The 13,812-nt window shown below is 37.6% G+C and overlaps 1 protein-coding gene across 4 annotated transcripts in view; it reads left to right on the top strand.

Annotated features, from left to right (window-relative positions):
* The window catches only part of syt7b (synaptotagmin VIIb), a 146,494-nt gene that overhangs the window by 98,607 nt on the left and 34,075 nt on the right, over positions 1-13,812 (top strand). The gene's annotated exons all lie outside the window — the stretch shown is intronic.

The following is a 13,812-nucleotide window of genomic DNA, read 5'->3' as shown; positions in this document are numbered from 1 at the left end:
TGTTAAATAACTTATTGATTTACATCACAAGCTATCAGAATATCATCTTACTTTTTGCCCATATAAATATTAGCAACTGCAGTAAATTGCATGTTTTTACTCAGTTTGGGCCTCTGATGATTTTTTTCTCCCTGAGTATGAGCTCTTCTCCATTTCATACTACTGTATATGAGCCATAAAAGCCTGATGTATCGATTACACAACAAAGACACAAACACATATGCACTTTTTTTTAGATTTTGTCTACACTGTAAAAAATGATTTTATGGTGAAGTAAATACTACAGAAAAAACAAATGTAATTTTTACATGAAAAAGTTAGTTCAGGCAAGAATTAAAAAAACTAAGTAAATTCTATATTAGTACTCAATTTAAGCTTTATAAAATTTTAAGTAAAACTACTCAACTTTTCTGATACTGTTGTTCGCATCATACACTGGGCCTTGAATAATTAATTTGTTCGATTTTTCATTGTTTTCCAGCTGTTTTTTCACTGTTTTATCATTGCTTTTGTGGTTATGTTTAGTAACTTGCCATTTTGTGACATTTGGAGTTCATTTTCTACTCAGAATTGCACATTCACACTCATAAACGATCCATCGAATGTTACCGTCATTGTGTGTTGTCTACCAAGTATTGAGGTCTCTGTGTTCAGGTGCCGTGTTACTTCTAATATGTAGATATGGTATCTACACAATATGATACAAAGATGTTTCTAAGTAAAGCATACACTTTAAAAGCGTGGTTTAATTTAGTGTTATATTGTTTGAGTAAAATGTATTGCAAAAGAAACTTCAACTAAGTAGAAATCACTCAACCATTTACTGGCCAAGTTAAAATTACTTCTTTTCTTTGTTAATTTTACTTAACTTAGTTAAGTAGAGTTACTTAATTCCATATTTGAATGAAAAATATGTGTGCAAAATTTGCAAAAGAAAACTTAAGTAAATTTTGCTTATTGTTTTTTTCAGTGTATAGTTTCAGTGTGCTGTTGCATTAAAAAATACTTTTCAGACTATTGTTTCATATTTCAGGCTTTACAGAGTTAAAATCGGTGCATTCTGATGAAATAATTGTTTTGCAATGCCAAATATTTCATTGTATTACAGTAGATGTTTTGCAGTTGACTAGGCTTTTTTTATAGGGCTTTTAAAGGGGTCATGAAATAGATTTTTTTATTATTTTATAATGTTTCCTGAGGTGCACTTACAATGTTAGTAGGATTTTTACATCAAATAAATGGCTCTTTTTCAACCCTGCTTTTAGCCCTCAGATTTGAACACTCTGTTTTAAGGGGCGTGTCTGCTGTGAGACTTCAGTGTAAACGCCCACTGTTGTGATTGGCTGACATCTTTGCAATTAAAATACGTATTACATGTGGAATCCTTTTCGAATACTTTTACCACATTTTTACTGTTACAGCTGTCAAGATTAACAAATCATGAAAAGTGTTGATTATTGCATTATATTTAGATCTATTCCATCACCAGAAGATGACAGTCTGTTGATCGCGTGAATGCAGTGATCCCGTCATTGCAATGCAATTTCTGCACTCTCACGAAAAGCTTTCACCATAACTAACAATGCAAACGCAATGTAAATACAGTAAGAGACTCATAGTGTAGTGTAAGAGCGTCACTGTAACGGGAGTTTTTGGCAAGTGTCCAGATAAGACAGCTTCAGCCGTTATAAAGAGAGCGTTCTTTGAAGTAAAAATACTAGGATTATTCATTATGAATTTAACTGTCATTACCGGTTTAAAAATGAAATACATTACTTATAGTTTTCTCAATCCAGAAAAGTTGATTCCTGATCTTTGAGCAATAGTTTTGGGCAAAGCTAGTATTATATTGCGACTTGTTCTCAAAACAGTCACTGTACAGTACTCAAATGTACAGTACAAACACGCAAGTCAGCGCTGACGTGACTTGGACGTTCATTAAAAATAAACTGAATTCGTTTTTCTCTGACATCGGGATCCTTCAGGCAGTCGTATGCAAATGAGTGACGTCACATGCCACCTCTGTTCCAAACATAGCTTTTTTACAGCTTGATTATATAAATGCTTTTTTATTAATGACGAGGACGTATTAAATTATGATGTAATAATGATAAAAAGATCTCTTATATGCCAAAAGATTTCTCGTGTCATGACCCCTTTAAAAGTGTGAAATGGACTTATATTGGTGTCTGTGTGCTGCTCCGTCAATCCACAGGAAGTGAAGGTGACCAAATCAACAGTTAGTCATTGGCGAGTTCTGAATTACGAGGTCCGTTCTTTGTCAATCAAGTGCTCAACCCACACAAGCTCATCACAAAATCAATGATCGCCCTTGTGTAACTTAGCCGGTTATCAATCACGATGTCATTGAGTCGTACCAGTGAGTTTACTCCCTCTGCTCGCAGCGTTGAGAATGACTCTTGCCTTATGCAGAAATAAGCAACAAATGTGGCTTTCCTGGAATTTGTTGGTTAACATTACAGAGGTGCTAAAAATATTCATATGGGTTAATGCTAATGCTGGTTTTTATTATTCATGTGAGTAATCCTATTGAGTTTTTTTGGTTTGTTTGTTCTTGTATCTTCGTCTGTCATTTTGAACTTTTTCGCTATCATCAAGTATTCCCTTTGGTAGCCCTCTCTCTCTCTCTCTCTCTTACTGTGATCTGTGTTTCAGCGAGGTGTCGGGATCGCAGTGGGGGTGTGCTCATTATAAGCGAGTGTAGTCCCAACTAAAAATACACCCTCCTCCGTCTGGCTGAGACACGTATCATGCACACGCACACACACACTGGCTTCTGCCGGGAGAATAAGTCTTGACTCTTTAAACACACATCAACCCACACAAATACACACACAGCACTTTATAATCAGACACACTCAGGAGTTCACAGTCTCTCGGCTTCAGACTAGTTAAACTGGAGTGTAGAGGTCTACAACAGGACGCGTTTTTCCATCCAACTCCAGCAAGTTTCATTCCGAAGCCACCCGGGAATTTTATTTCTTGTCCATCTGCTCCCAATTTATAATCATTTTCATCCCGTCTGCTCAGACGAGGTCCATTCCTACAATCTGCCGTGATAAGGGAAAAACCTGGAAATATGAGGCTGTTTTTAAATGGTAATTTCCTGGAAAAATCTTAAATAATAATTTAATACTTTTAAAAATATTCATAAGTTATAATATTAAGCAAATAATTGTTTATAATATTAAGTAAATAATATGTTTGTTTTTGTTTTTTTTACTGCTGCTTGATTAGAGAAAACCTGGAAGTATAAGGTACACTCTAAAAAATACTGGGTTAAAAACAACCCAAGTTGGGTTGAAAATGGACAAACCCAGCGGTTGGGTTAAAGGAACACTCCACTTTTTTTGAAAATAGGCTCATTTTCCAACTCCCCTAGTGTTAAACCGTTTTCGAATCCATTCAGCCGATCTCTGGGTCTGGCGGTACCACTTTTAGCATAGCTTAGCATAGTTCATGGAATCTGATTAGACCATTAGCATCTCACTCAAAAATGACCAAAGAGTTTCGATATTGACTCTTCTGTAGTTACATCGTGTACTAAGACAGACGGAAAATGAAAAGTTGTGATTTTCTAGGCCGATATGGCTAGGAACTATACTCTCATTCTGGCGTAATAATCAAGGAACTTTGCTGCCGTACCATGGGTGCAGCAGGCGCAATGATATTACGCAGCGCCTGTGACCCCCTGCTTGCACAGGGAGCGTGCCTTGCAACCATGGAGACATTTGTGAGAGATGCTGCGTAATATCACTGCACCTGCTGCAGCCATGGTACGGCAGCAAAGTTCCTTGATTATTACGCCGGAATGAGAGTCTACAGAAGAGTCAAGTTTTAAATAGGAAAAATATTGAAACTCTTTGGTCATTTTTTAACGAGATGCTAACGGTCTAATCAGATTCAATGAACTATGCTAAGCTATGCTAAAAGTGGTACCGCCAGACCCGGAGATCGGCTGAATGGATTCGAAAATGGTTTAACTCTAGGGGAGTTGGAAAATGAGCCTATTTTCAGTGGAGTGTTCCTTTAAATGTTTGATCAACGTGCTGGGTAGTTTTAACTCAACTATTGTTTAAAAAATACTGTATTGCTTGCTTAAAATGAACCCAAATTATGTTGGGATAATGTATGTTTAATAAATGAACATTCATTAATAAGTTTAATGAATAATAATTGAACAATAAACATTTATTAAATTGCTTATTAATAAATGTTCACCTCTTGATTATTATTGTTGCCTCTAGTAATTTTGTGTCTGATTTTTAATTTCCAACCTATTTTGGGTTTATTTTAAGCCAGACATATGGTAATTTTTAAACAATAGTTGAGTTAAATAAAACTACCCAGCACGTTGATCAAACATTTAACCCAACCGCTGGGGTTGTCCATTTTCAACCCAGCTTGGGTTGTTTTTAACCCAGCATATTTTAGAGTGTAGTTATTAATTTGGTAATTTCCATGAAAGGTTATAAATAAGGATTTTTTAAATAAAATCAAAACTATTATTTATTTATTTATTTTAAATAATTGAATAATAAAATCTTAAAATGATTGAAAAGTCATGTAATGTTTTATTTGAAAACACCCTAGGCAAAGTGAAGTTTTGGACATAATCAGCATAAATGCATAAATATAAAAATATTTTCCAATTTCTATTGATTCATTTTTTTATTGAATAAAATTTGTTTTAATATTTGTCATTATGCTGATATTGTCCAGAACCCCATTTTGCCTATAGGGCGTATCAGAAATTTTAGAGGCAATGTATATTTTGTTCCTCTCACTTTGCCTATATTCAAATCAACTGTTATTGTCGTGCACTGTATGTGTGCAGTTATCTTTCTGTGATGTGTAGAGCTACAGCTTATATGTAGAGTGTTCCAAATCACTCACTTTTAAGGTTCCATCTCAGTCAGGATGCTCCCTACGTAGACACATTAAGGCAGCTCACTAGGTTTTGGAGCAGAGCTTACATCATATTTTCCAAAAGGTAAACATAACAATTTAAATTATTTAAAAAAAATAATAATAAATAATGTAAACAACCCTCTGTAAACACCATGTTCACTGAAGATTTCAGACCGTCTCTGCTCCATAAACACACCTCTTGCTGTTCCAAACCTGTTTTATCAGTGGAATGCAATAGAAAGTAAGATATTTTAGACATTAATTGGGTCTAAAATAACACTGGACCCTATTTACTTTTTGTAAGGGGGGGAAAAAAGCCTGAGACATTTTCACAATATCCTTTTTTGCATTCTTACAGAAAGTCTTACAGGTTTGAAATGACATGAAGGTTGTTATGTTCATTTTTGGGTGAAACTGAAACACACAGTTTGAAAGAATTCATTCAGAGTGTCCCAACACTACAGGGAACTAAGAACTGTGTTTCACATATGTTTTATTGAAAAACAAACTAAATAACAATTGCTCTCTCTCGCCGACAATGGAATACCTCCCGCATATGAAACATAAATTTAGTCCCGCTGCAACAAATCTACTGTGGTCCCGCAAGAATCGGCGAGTGTTTGGAAGTCTTGATTTGCTCCATCCTACATCAGTCCTTTGTCACGACCGAGTGTGTGTTAGGAACCTACTGCCCTCAGCTATTGTTTTCCACGAACCTATTAACAAGCACAGTCATTTATCCTCGAAGGAGGTTTGCCTCTCGATGGCCTGTCTGTCTGCCTTATGTTGACGTATTAGACTCCTGAAAGGAAACATGCTAGCACCACTGTAACACCCAGCGGCCTGTGGCGACACAGAGTGAGATGAGCCAGATGAGATCCACGAGAGCATCACTGGGACACGCCCACTCTTAGTTTCTGTGTCCAATCGCGCTGAAGAATGACTGCGTGCGCTGACATCTGCTCTAAGATTCTAAAGATTCTAATGTCTGTTCTGAGATTCTAAAGCCGCACTCAGACAAACAAAACTGTTCAGAAGCTGCCTTGTTTCTCACTGTCTACGTTCTAACTGAAATAGAACCTAATAACTGACTGATTTGGGACACTAGCAGAGAGTGGGGTAAGACGAGCCATGTAAGTAGGTCCTCAAGATAAGGGAAAATGAGGGAGAAGTACAATGAAAGTATCTAAAGTCATTTCAGAATGTTTCCTGTCATTTTAAATGTTTAGAATACATCTATGACAAAGGGTTCTAAAAATATGGCTTCTTGTAAAAAAGTGTTCCTGTGGCTCAGTTTACCCCAGGTTAGGGGTAAGTTGATCCGAGTCAGTGGGTAAGTTGCACCTTCTGGGTGTAAACTGACCGTTACTGACAATCCTCATTTTGGCTGCGTGAGATTCTCCAGATTTGTTGTTGTTGAGCAACTGAAGCATGAGCTGTTAAAGCTCCGCCCTCTTCTGGAAAGGGGGCCGGGAGCAGCAGCTCATTTGCATTTCAAGGGACACACACAAAAATGGCGTGTTTTTGCTCACACCCAAATAGGGGGAAATTTGACAAGCTATAATAAATTAACTGTGGGGTATTATTTCACATTTCTGAAACAATATGTTGAACACCAAAGTTGTAACCTTATCAAAAACAGAGAGTTTGTTGAGTAAAATTAAATAAAAACTAAATTAGAATGAATGAATAAATATCACTGAAACTAATAAACATTTTAGTCAAAAGGTTCCTGACACAGTAGCTTTTCTGCAATGTCGACCACGTTAGGCCATTAGGTTCGTATCAGAGAAGGATTTGGTGTAGTTGTACACTGTTCCTATCAAATAGACTCAGGAAAAAAAGGCAAACTAAACCACTTGCATAATATTACAAATTATACCAGTTTATACTTCAGAGATTTAACTTAACCTTATGGTGGGGTAAGTAAAAAACGCTGGCTCAATTTACCCCACAGCATTTGGCTCACTTTGCCCCATAGCTGCCATTTTGGAAAAAACTATCTAGCTTATATTTAGCTAAATGATTTGCATGGTTTTATACATTGCTAAATCACCAATATGCATCAAAAATATTTTTAGACCTGGACAAATTTGCTTTGATGTAACAGCCATTACTGTTATGTTAAAATTTTACTTTGACAAGCCAAAAACAGTTTTTAAAGAGAATTGGTGCCTTCCACTTCCTCCATGTGCTTCTCCTTTTCACAGTCTGGCAGAAATGACGGGTGGTTCCAAAATATATGGTCACATGACAATAAAAGTGTATGGTTGCCAAGATACAGGGGGTGGGTCAACTTACCCACTGGCTCATCTTACCCCACTCTCCCCTACATGGGAAGCAACGTTCACACTTATACGGTCAATCAGTACTTATGTTATATACACTACAAAAGCTCCAAAGTTTATTCAGCAAGCACACATTAAATTGATCAAACTTGACAGTAAAGGCATTTGTTACAAAAAAAAAATTCCATTTCAAATAAATTCTGTTCTTTTGAACTTTCTATTCATCAAAGAATCCTGAAAAAAATGTATCAGTTTCAATGCAAATATTAAGCAGCACAACTGTTTTCAACATTGATAATAATAAAAATGTCTCTTGAGCAGCAAATCAGCATATTAGAATGATTTCTGAAGGATCATGTGACACTGAAGACTGCTGAAAATTCAGCTTTGATCACAGGAATAAATAACATTTTATAATATATTCAAAAAGAAAACAGATATTTTAAATTGTAATAATATTTCACAGTATTACCATTTTTACTGTATTTTTGATCAAATCAATGCAGCCTTTAAGAGACTTCTTCAAAAAGATTAAAAATCTTACCAGCCTCAAACTTTTCAGTTGTAGTCAGGGCTTGACATGAACTTTTTTGCTCACAGCCACTGTGTCTAGTGGTTTTCAAAAGTTACTAGCCACTCAGCATTTTCATTGGCCACAATTTTGACATCGATACCATGGGGAAAAACTGCCATATAGATATTTTTAATATTATCTAATAATTTGGCAGCAGGTATATTAGGCTGCTGTCACTTTAAGACCTGACGCACGGATCCATTATACTGTTAAACATGCATTTTCTTTCTCAACTGTTTATGTTCACTTAAAACATAACTGACTGTGTTTACGTGAATACTCACCAAGACCAGCATTTTGACATTATTTTGTGTGTATTTGACTGTTTAAGTGCAATAAGCAGCGAAAACGAACTCTATTTAGTACTGAAAGGCGGCTTTATGTGTGCGTGAGCACAAAATCTGCAGTAAAACTATGCGCAATACACACAGTCCCACACTGAAATTCAAGCCCTGTAACACCAACAATATTCATCCGGAGCAAATGAAACGAGTGAGCGAGGGGAGGAGGGTTTGTGTGTCGACTCGTGGCAAAAAATGAGTTTTGGAAGCATTTCAGATTTTTTTCAGTATTGATGTGTATCGAAAAATCAACATTTTTGACAACACTACATTGCACTTTGTTTAATATTTCAGATGCTTTTCCAAAAGACTACAACTGAAAAATATATATATTATATATAAAATTCAACCCACCAAAGTGGCTAGTAGGAGTGACTGCGTTGGCGCTGATTGTAGTGTATATCAGACTGATTATAAATTATAAGATTTTATTTGAAAATATAAAAAGTAAAAATAAATAAATAAAATGAATATAAATAAATAAATAAGCAAGCTCTGTTAAATATTTTCAATGTAGATTTGCAATTCACTAACACTGATATGCAATAAAATAGTCTCTGTCGCTGTCTCACGCTCTGTTTGGGTAGGGAGCCTGTCAAAGCATTAGACTGTGATCAAAGCTCACCCTGGCCCTCCGGGGCCCGTCTGGAATGGTCGCCATGGAGAGTGTCCTTGCTCTACTAATAACTGCCTTCAATCATTCCACTCAGTAGCCCGAGCACTGTCACTATGGGCAACAGCAGGGTCACACCCACCCAGCCCCTGGCCTTTCAATGAGCTCCAGTGGACAGGAGAGATCATATAACACATCAACCACAAATGACGGTTTTTTATTTTTTATTATGTGTCTTTGTTAATCGACACAGCAAAGCAGGATGGGAAAGTATTGGGATGCAATGCAGGTCAGAATCTTTCAGTTTATTTAGTTAGTTACTCCCCAACCCTGTATTTCCTGCTGTCTCGCTCTCTCTCACACAAACAGCTCATAAAAGCCTACGTCACACAAAAAGAGAAGTGCGAGTCCTCTGAGGATAAAACCAGAGAGGAAGAGTGAGTAACATCCGCTCAGACGGTGTCTTAACCTGCTCCCTTGACACCCGAGCTCTTCATCAAAGCACTTGTACTCTCGGTGTTAAAATAATCATGCTTCTTTACGCTCTCATCCTCCGCTGTCTTTCCTCCGCCCTCCCGTGGCCCAGTTTGAAATGAATCACGGTGTAACAGCGCCCCAAAGCCTCTCCATCGACCGCCGCCACTCCCCAGGAGCCCCGCCGAATCAATGTGTTTGAAAAACAAGCTATTCATCAGCGTAACGCCGTGGTCGTATCGCTCGCGCAATATGAGAAATGCATCTGTATCAATATCCACCTGCCACAGCTCAATTATATATTTCCATTATATTGTCCTGCGTGAGCCACTTATGAGTATGATTATAATAGCAGAAAGCACATTCGGATGATGTGTGCTCATGAGAGGAGAGCCATATTACGTTTATGGATCGGCGTTGAGTAGCAAAGGCCATTTGTGTTTGTGAATCAAGCGGTGTGGCGTCAGATGTAGCCTGTGCAGCCTGTGGCCCCTGCTGAGTGTTCGTGCATTTGGAGTTTATTAGAGAAATAGATAATTGTGCAGTTCACACAATTGAGCGGTTCCTGTATGCTTATACAGTGATGTGATTCGTGAGGATTTGAGCTGCAGGGATGGACTCATGCAGGCAGTTGGGTAATGGTAAGCACTGGTTGCTTACAATGTGTCCTAATCATGTGACACATAATATGCTATCTGAATCGCCTATAGAGTACCTCAGGGATGACGTGTTTTTGTAGGCCAACCCGGAAGTTAGCGGCGCCTATGCATTTTTCCCATAGACTTTTGGAAAATTGTTTAACAAAGGGCTATGACACTTACACGTTTTGTCTATCAAGATAATCTTTACAAGTTAACACAACATGTATACATTTTGAAGCCTAAATAAAGTCGTCAGATATAAAAAGCTAACAGTAGGCTATAAACGGACTACAGCACACCATGGTCGTGGATCAACGTCACGATCACCAAGCTTCCTCACACTTTATTTAAAAACATGCTCGCTGATTATGATCTGCGCTGTGTATGAATACTTATCCACTTTTTCATGAGAAATGCTGTCCAAATGTCCTGTTTGTCATGATGACGTCTAAAGTCCCCGCCAAAGGAAGTAGTCCCTTTTAGCAATTTGTTAGCAACCGCCGTTTTTAAGACACAATAAAGGTTAAAAAAATCACAAGCGGGTTATAACTGGTGTGTTTTATGTCATAGATCAAAACGTGAAAAAAAATAATTAGAGGCTTTGTTAACCACAGACCTTATTTCAGGCGATTTAGCAAAAACCCATTCAAAAAACCCATTGACTTCACGGCGATGGAATCGGAAGTCCTAAAATGCTAACTCGCTTCCGGGTTTTGCCTACAAAAACACGTCATCCCTGAGGTACTCTATAACTTAGAGCACCAGATATTTTAGTCAGCAACCTGGGCGGCACTATAGTCTCAGGCCCAGACAACCACCCGTGGACCACATGCAAAGTGTCCATGACAGCCGTTTAAAGTCATTTGTACAGCAACAATCATAAAGGGCAGCAAAAATTTTCACAGAAAAAGCTATTTTATGCCATTAGTCAGAAGTGTGGCTTGTGAGAAAAGAGCTGCCCGGTTTAGCCTCGGTCTGTGTGTGTGGAGAGAACGAGTGAGAGAGAAACAAGAGACGTTTCCTCTTCGAGATATCCCTGAAGTGAACCCCTTGACTGCATCGAGACATAATGGATTTGAAGTGTTTTAAGGTGTGTGTGTCGTTTCCCAGTTTGCTGTTCCTGTCATGTATTTTTGTTTGTCTGTGGCGCTGAAGTCATTGCAGCGGAGACACACTGATTTGTACATGGGAGGCTGGGTACAAGTGATGATCCCTAGATATCCTGCCATTGTTGAGCAAACTGCAGGTGGGATTTAGGAGGATAAGAACAAAGAGTTGATAACACACATCTTTTTACTATATTCTGGTTTCATTGATACTGTCTGAGCGATTTAAAGGGATATATCACACAAAAGCACCATAAAAGCATCATAATGTAGTCCATGTGACTTTTGCACTATCAGTGCTGGTCCTAGACTACTGGGGGCCCTAAACAAAACTTTTAAGGGGGCCCCTGTCAATGTGTTCATAAAAACCGCAAAATGACCCCCAACCCCTTAATCTGTTCTTTCAGAGTAGTTTCACTGTCAACGGACAACAGTGAGCTGAAACAGCAATACAATAAAAAACAAATTACAAACAATAGGACAAATACAATAGAAAAATATAGCTGCAAGCAGCAGTTATCAGGGCCAAGCACAAAGAGCATGATAAGTCATGCCAACATGGCTGGGAGCATCAGACCAACTGCAACAACGAGCAAGTAACGACATTTTAAGATGGTTTTAGGCAAATTGGCTGAAAAAGCATAAAAACAGTCATTAGAAATATGATTGAGAGGTTTATCACTTTCGACCAATAGGTGGTGCTGTGACCAAATTGATGTGATGTGGTCTAAGTAAGGTGACAATGACACATGCAAAGTTTGGTGTCAATAAGCCAAAGCATTGCAGAGATACAGCTTCAAGAGTCGTTTTTGCATCATGCCTCAAATTCGTTGCTGCGGTATATGAAAACAGTTTGACGAATTGACTTGAATTCCATAACTTTTTGTCAGCATGGTCTAAAGATGATACGATTCGATTTTGGGGAAAATCAGAGCAACGGTCTAGGAGGAGTTCGAAAAGTAGGTTTTTAAAGAAAAACAAAATGGCGGACAGGAAGTTCGGCCGACTATAGCGAAATTGGTATCTATGTTCCCGGCATGACCCAAGGAATTTCATTACAATAGGTTAATATAGTCAAAAGTTATTACCATTTTTGTATATTTCATTATAACTTTTGACCACAAGGTGGCACTGCCCCAAAACCTTTTGAGTACTGTCAGGGCATAGTGCCGAAGACACATACTGAGTTTCGTAACGATACGCTAATGCATTCATAAAATACAGCACTTAATGACAAAATTCAAAATGGCCGATGCCCAAAATGGCCGAATATGGGAAAGTTGGATATCATTTGACTCAGCATGATGCTCTGAATCTAACGAGATGAGTTTTATGATTTTTGGACAAACCGCAAAAATAGCCATTTTTCGTATCTCCGGACCAGTAGGTGGCGCTCCATCTCGGATCACACACACAGAAAGCCGCTTTTGCAGCTCAATACACTTTTATCTCCTTTTTAGTGTTGAGCATTTGACTGATTTGGATGTTACGTAGGAAAGGCGATAGCACACTGCTTTGAATGCAGAATGGACTAGGTGCACAAGATGGCGTCAGTGAGCTGCGGCGATGCGACTGTGCGCATGGTTACTTCCGCTCATGCCCTTCTGGTCTTAGTGACGCTTGCATTTGGTGCAAGAAGAAACTTAAATATGAAACTTGGCTAGATATAATCGATTTTTTTTAATTAAAGAGAAGATGGTGGTCTATCAGAGACAAAAGAAAACATCCTTGTTATATTATTGTGTAACATTACCGCTGTGTGGTAATTCAACGAGATACGCAATCTTTGACTTTCAGTCTTTCTCCTGTTGATTATGCGGTTCAGGCTCAGCGGTGATCCACAGGGATATCTTTATCCATACAAAACACTCAAGTGTGTAATATATATCTCCTGATTTTGCTCTGACAGCTGGGGGACTAAATGGCTCAAAAACTGCCTTCTCTTTCTGCGTGGAACAACACTCGACCTTCATGAAGATCTAATGTTTGCTATTGTCAACTGAAGTCAATCCTCATCAGAGATAAATAAACATGGGAATATGATATGGACTCAGTGTATGCTTAAGTACCTTTATTTGGTAACATTATTATTGCTAACTGTATAATTTAGTAGCCAATGTCATTTAAATGCATAATTTTCAGTGTTTGTACGTTTCTATTAATTACTGCATTTATTTAGTTCAAGTGAGACGAGTAAAGAGCATCTGTTGCATAAATCATTATCTGTCTCGTCTAAGCAGCAAAAAACGTATTTTACTACGGGTAAAAAAAAAAAAAAAAACTTGCCTATATTAAACTGTTTGTGCTACAGTTAAAAATGTAAATTAACTGCAATCTTTTCACAGTCAAAATGCATGTTATTTTTTATTTAGTACTGTCCTGAGTAAGATATTTTACATAAAAGATGTTTACATAAAATCCACAAGACAAAAAAAATAGCTGAATTTATTAAAATAACTACATTCATATGTATGTGAACCATTGATTCCTAATACTGTGTGTGGTTACCCGGATGATCCACGACTTTGTTTGTTTTGTGATGGTTGTTCATGAGTCCAGGTCCTGCAGATTCTTCAGTTTTCCAGCATTTTTTGCATATTTGAGCCCTTTACAGCAGTGACTGAATGATTTTGAGATCCATCTTTTCACACTGAGGACAATTGAGGGATTCAAACACAACTATTAAAAAAGGTTCAAACATTCACTGATGCTCCAGAAAAAAAACATGATGCATTAATAGACGGGGGGTGAAAACATTTGAAGATCAAGGTAAATTGTATTTAATTTGTCTTTCTGGAAACATACAAGTATCTTCTGTTGCCTTCCAAAAGGCAGTACTAAAT

Source organism: Ctenopharyngodon idella, chromosome 7 (genome assembly GCF_019924925.1).
Source record: "Ctenopharyngodon idella isolate HZGC_01 chromosome 7, HZGC01, whole genome shotgun sequence".
In the NCBI taxonomy this organism is placed as follows: Eukaryota; Metazoa; Chordata; class Actinopteri; order Cypriniformes; family Xenocyprididae; genus Ctenopharyngodon; species Ctenopharyngodon idella.
This window is presented reverse-complemented; position numbering and strand designations above follow the sequence as displayed.